This window comes from Myotis nattereri, assembly GCF_964212035.1.
Source record: "Myotis nattereri genome assembly, chromosome: 1".
NCBI lineage: Eukaryota > Metazoa > Chordata > Mammalia > Chiroptera > Vespertilionidae > Myotis > Myotis nattereri.
In genome coordinates, this window is record NC_138075.1 from 187,371,930 (window position 1) to 187,378,717 (window position 6,788).

A 6,788-nucleotide genomic window follows, 5' to 3' on the forward strand; every position below is an offset into this window, starting at 1 on the left:
AACACCCCGGGGGTCTGCACGCACACAGACTTGTTTGGAAAGGTCAAGGAATAATTAGGGGCACCGCCTTCAGCACTCCCCTAAGTCGGAATTTCGATAAACAGGGCAGGCAACCTTCCACACACTTCCCTTTTCTCGTAATGTCCTCCTTACAAACTTTCCAAACAAGTCTCGTGTGCTCCCCAACAATAAATTTCTAACTGGGCAGATCATGGCAGTTTGTCACACCTGAGACACATAACTTCTTGACTAAAAGGCTTACCTTTGCTTTAAGCAAGCCCTGTCCATTCCTTCTGTGCTTGTAGGTAACATACCTTTGAAAAAGCATAGAGGGAATAAATAGTGATGGAAAAAATAAGATAAAATTAAAAAGAGAGCACATAGTGTTGTTAACTACACGGCAATTCAATCTCTGCCTTGTTTTCTCCCACCTCTATGTAATCTTCCTTAGGTCCCTCCTTGATTTTAAATGCATAAAAGAAGCTGAAAAATGGTTATTCTCCAGAGCATTTGCAATCTTGCTTCCAACATATAGTCAGTTTGGCTCAAATAAACTGTTATAAAAATTCTCTACAGGTTTGGATGTTTCTTACATCAGCAACAGGTATATGGATAGGTGGAACACAAGAGATTTTTTTTAAATGGGTGACATTATGCATTTGTCAATAATCATAGAACTTTACAATACAAAAATGAACCCTAATGTGAACTATGGACTTTAATACTAAGGTGTCAATATTGGTTCTTCAATTCTAGTAAATGTGAAGTATGGTAGCAATCATCTCAGGTAGAAACTATAGTTTAACTTTAACCCTGCTGTTTGGTTTCTGTACTTATTTGTTTGCTAAAATAATAGAAAAGTTATTTTGATTTTCTGAATTATATAAATTATCCCATTTGATTAAATACTCTATTGATTGTAATGTGAATATCCCATGGGTTGTGGTCATACTGGTCTTAGAAAGCACATTTTCCTTTACCTGGGAAGGACAGCACAGTTACCCCAAGGTCAGAGGCTCCAGTTAACGTGCCCCTGTTGACTCAATGTTCTGGAGACCCAAAACTGTGATTTAGATAATATGATGCTTCTGCTTCTGTAAACTGCTTTTTTGCAAACCAGGTTCCTCATTCCAGACCCGAGGGCTCTAGATAATGTGTTTCTGTCAATTCAGTGATCCGGTGACCCAAAACTATAATTTAGATAACACACTGCTTTGCTTCTGTAAACTGCTTTTTGCAAATCAGGTTCCTCATTCCAAACCCTGGGATGTAATCAATACCTTTGTGATCTTTGCCTCTATAAATCTGGTATTGCGGCCATCTTATCACTATGAGGTTTGGGGAATGGCCCCTCATAGTCCTGGATTACAATAAATGTGACTCTTTAATTCAACTTCTTGAGGCGTCCTTCTGTGATTCGTGGGGTACATTACAACAAATGTACCACACTAATGCAAGATGTTAATAAATGGGGCATACTATACAGGGGAGAAAATCTTTTTGTACTACTGGCTCAAATTTTTGTAAACTCAAAACCGTTCTTAAAATTAAAAAAAAAACACTATTTTAATAATAATATTTTAAAGCACTCAGTCACACTGCCACTTATTTTTTTATTATTAATTTTGAAATCTTTTCATTTATTAAACAAAAGCTAGCATCCTCAAACTTGACCCAAATGAAGTGTGTGATACAGAAGGAAAAGAAAAAATTCAATGGTCACCCTTAAGGAACAAGTGTTGTCTTAGAAACATTTTATCGCACAGACATACAAATTCCACATTGTTTTCAATGTTTTATAATATGACAGCAGCAGTATGGTAGGTATGATAGCAGATCTGCTCTAAGAATCAAGATAAACATTTAAAGATGTAGGTGCTTATCTGGAATTTTTTGTTCTGGGTTGAGTGTACTAGTACACAGGAGGAAAGGTCAGACTAGGACTCAAACATTTTGTAATTTCTTTTGTAATCACTGCTCATGGAGAAGAATGGAGATTAAGCTGGCTATTTTACTTTTTTTTTTTTTTTTAGAAGTGAATTCTCTTCAGTTAGAAGATTTTCTAAGGCTAAAGGTGTTTTGGCCTTTGGTGGTTGCCAGCATTACATTATTTAAAGCATTTGTAATATCCCTACAGCCAGTCTCTTGTAACTGAAAGATAAGAGAGCCGGTCAGAAGGTAAAACCTGTTCAGATTAGCTTATGCCCACATGCTAACTTTTTGGATGAAAGATTATTTTTAGTAAACAAGAAAGAAAGCTTCACAGATCCTCATAATTAAAAACTAATAGTTAAAAAATATAATTAAGCTATCCAACAGGGTTAAAAATTATGGACCATGTTATATTTTCATATTTGAAGATTAAATGTTGTAATATATTTTATTCCACAAAAGTAAATATAAAAATTAAAATGACCAACTACACAAAATCAAATAATATAAAATGTAAACTTGAGCCCCGGGTGCTCATGCTCCACCTTGATTTTTCATCAAGAAATGTGCTATTTCTCAGCAACAACTTAACTGTTCTTTTTACTTTAGATAGGGCTGAATATAAATGCCTTCAATAAGAAACTACTATGGTTCCCTTAATTTCTTTTTTTAATTTTTTTAAAATATATTTTTATTGATATCAGAGAGGAAGGCAGAGGGAGAGAGGGAGAGATAGAAACATCAATGAGAGAAAATCATCCATTGGCTGCTACCTGCATGCCCCCTATTGGGAATTGAGCCTACAACCTGGGCATGTGCCCTTGACCGGAATCAAACCCAGGACCCTTCAGTCTGCAGGCCAGCGCTCTATCTGCTGAACCAAATTAGCTAGAACTTAATTTCTTATCTTTCTTGAACACCAGCCCTTTTATTTAGTTAGTATATATTTAATCTTTAGATTTTAGATGCCATACACTGTGCTATTTATTTAGTAGGACCTTTTATTAAGCCATATACAGTCTAATATATTCCTTAATAAGGAAGCTAGATAAGTAAATTTTAACTTCAGCACAGTGAAATAGGGCCAATTAATAGCTAGTGGAGAGCTTAAAGTTCGCTCAAAGGGATATTCACTTCTACATGTGTCACTAAAGACTTTTCAAAGGCAGTGCAATCAAGTGAAAATTGAAAGACAAATGAAAACTAATCAGGTTTGGAGTTGAGTTGGAGGTATTGATAGAGGTGGAGGTGGATAGCAGGGAAGAATTTTCTCAACTAAAGCCAGAGTAGGCACAGAGATGTAAAAAGAAAAGTGTAGGATGCATAGATTCCACAAACCCTTGTCCTTCTATTTTTCTCATCCTCTTATCTAAATTCCAATGGCATTAATGGATAACTTTAACTGGAAATTCCATACTAAGCCTTGCATTAAGCATGTGATTTAGAGCAGAGCGAAGTGGGATTTTTAAAATAATAATCTAAAGGTGAATGATATTTACATTCTTTCCTTAGCTGTCATCTGTTTTTGATTTTCAGGACTGCTTAAGAGCTGAAAGCAAAGATTTTAGACAGAAGATGTTTTACAATTGACTTGTTAGGTAGGATACAACCACGCACTACAAAGCCTTCTTTGACAATTCTTAGTAAATTGAGCTGGGTCTCTGATTCAGGGTCCTTACCACCCTCCTGATTCTTCCCTGTCATTTTCTTCTCTCCTCTCACTCCTCCAGCAAGTTTATTCTTTGAAGGTCAACCTTAACCATCTTATTATTCATCGGTGAGTAAGAGGCTTTTTCTTCCCAAGCTGTTATACATTTTGCTCTAATCTTCTCCCTCATCTTCCCCTTCATTTCCTCTCCCTCCCTCTCCCCAACCCACTGATTGCTATGGGCAGATCTAGGAATTTGATCCTGAGCCAAGAGTGAAAAATAACAGCACAGGCTTTCTACATCTCTGTATGAATGAGCATGACTGTGTGGGGCTGAATGCATTTGCAGGTATGTATCTATATTTGTGTTAGTCCATTGCATCACAGACTCTAGAAAGCCAAGCCCACAAATTAATCTCCACCTCCTTCTCTGGCATTAGGAATAAAAGCTCCTCAGAAACATCCTAGATGCACAACTCATCTTTTTTTTTTTTTTTTTTTCAGCTTAAAACCTGAGTGGGGATTTGAGGAATACTACACTGAACACTCAGTTTCACAGGATCATCTGGACAGGTTGTATTTTATTATTATTAACATTTTTATTTAGATTAACATATAGGAAATATAAATGCAAACTGTTTATCACAAAGCTGTTAAAAGGGAAATATAGAAAGAGTAATTCTTTATCAATACTTTAGTCACTTAATAATATAAAGCATTTACAACCTTCTTAAACCACATGTGTGTCATTACAAATAACATCTAGCATTTATGTGGTGTTTTTCTGGGTTAAGAGCTTTAACATAAAACTGCAGTATCATAGTTATCTTGTAAGTCCTGCTCACTAGACATGTTCTCCATTTTACTGATAAATACAGTAAGCAAGGTAGAAACAGAGTGAAGACTTACTTTTAGACCGGAGTTCACTTGCATGAAATCTGTCAGAAGCAGTCTATTATGACCATTGGCCTTGCAAACATTATTGTTACTATTAAGTGAGAGATAGCAGATAAATACAGCAGAAATGCAAGTCCTTGGTAAATTACTAACAGATAGATCATTGGCAGCATAATGCCTATTTTATCTAGGAGTCTTTAGTGAAACCTAGAAAGCCCAGAGTGACTTGAACTAATCATTAACTTTAATGAATGGTTTTGAGCATCTACTTAATGACACAGTGCTGAGGCCTGGGATAAAATGATGTACAAAAGGATATTCTCAGCTTTCAGCCACTTTACCTAAATCTAGGTAAGTCTAAGATGGTGAGGACTAAGTGAGCCTTATGCATATACTCACCATGGTATCCCAGCCCTTGATACTGTGCTTGCGGATGAAGTAGGTGCTCAGAAACACAGAGAATGTTTTCTGAATGATAGGCAGATTGGGAGATGAAGAAAGGGAGGACAAATAAAAAAAGGAAGAAAGAAAAAGAGACAGAAATGAAGAAATATAGAGAAAAAGAAGAAATCTTTCTGAATTGAATTTATTAATCAGAGTTTTAACAAGTTTTTTATTGGTGTCTCTAGACAACAGTAACCTATATACTCAGATAATAAAATTGACCCTTTCCAACTGAAATATATCTTTTGAGAAAGAACAGAGCAGTTAGACAGTGTGTCCATACATTGTAATATAAGATAATTTACCAAAATAAGCTAAACAAAGAAAGAGATTTTATTATATGCTGCCCAGTTTAATTCCAAGTACAAAATTGATCATGAAGGGGCAGCCAAAAAGTCAAACAACTCTTTAATGATAAGTCAGCTACTCCCAATTGATTATAAGCCAATTCTTTCAAACTTGGCAGAACACCAAGAAAGTTGTTTAGATGAATAAAAAAATTAGTAGGCAGGGCAAGTGATGCCTTTTATAATTTTTTTTTTTTCTAGTGAAAGATCTCATTTCTGAGAGTAAGGGGAAGGTTTGGGGACCAAGCAGATTTATTAAAAAATCTGATTTTACTAAAAATATAATTTTGGTGAGATTACCTCTGATAAACCTGAGAGGGCAGTTTTAAAATAGTTGAGTTTGTCCTTAAGGACTGGGATTATTTTCCCCTTTTGGTAAGAACAACCATGATTAGTGCTGTTCTGTGGTTTCCAAAACACATGATAAGCAATTCTTTGGTTAAAAACAAACAAAAGAAAAACTCTTATATTGTGTCTCTCTTCTGTTGTGCAATCTGGGGCATACATCAAATGAATGTCATGCTGGGTGGTCCCAGAGAACTTTAGACAAGTAAACAGGGACAACATTCACACTAGACATGTGTAGATTGTACCCTCTCCAGGAGAAAACAGATCACTGACTATGAGTTTCTTCAGACAATTTTATATTAACATCCTTGGGAATTTTTAAACAACAAATATTTTCCCTGCTTTGAACAGATATATCATTACTATGTAATGTGTACTATTACTGAGAGAGTCCAGGGTCTGGTTCTCCTACATTATCATATAGTTGTGGCATAATAACAATAAAAGCTCATACTTATTACGCATTTATAATTGGCCAGGCTTATCCCCTCATTTAATTCCCAATAACTGTTTCAGGTAAGTACAATTATTATCATCTTCAATTTGTAGGTGAGAAAATGGAGCATAGTCAAGTTAATTGGCCAGGGTCATACAATTTCAATTAGCAGAACTAGGATTTAACCCAAGGTGGTCTACTTTAGAACCCATATTCTTAATAACTATTTTATCTGCTATCTACACCTTAATGATCTAAATTAATGTATATGTATAACCTTTAACACATATATGTTCTTCATTATATGAGCATATTTAAATATTTAGATAACCATACCAACCATAAGGCAAAAATTTAACCCACTTGCTTATCCTATCTAATAAAGAGGGAATATGCTAATTGACCCTCATGCCATCACAAAGGTGGTGGCACACATAGCCAATAAGGAGGGAATATGCTAATTGGCTGCCCCACCCTCAAAGATGGTGGTGCCCACAGCCACAAGATGGTGGTGCCCAGTCCCCTCAGCCTGCCTCTGGAGTCCGCCAGTCCCCTCAGCCCTCCAGCCACCCAGGCCTGGCCCAAGGTGCAGGCAAGCCTCAGATGGCGGCTGCCCAGCCTCCCAGGGCTGCCTGAGGTACAGGTAACCAAGGCCAGCCGAGTCTTGCACTCCTGACAGTGGCAGCAGCAGAGGTGTGATGGGACGTCGCCTTCCCCTGATTGCTGGGTCACCACC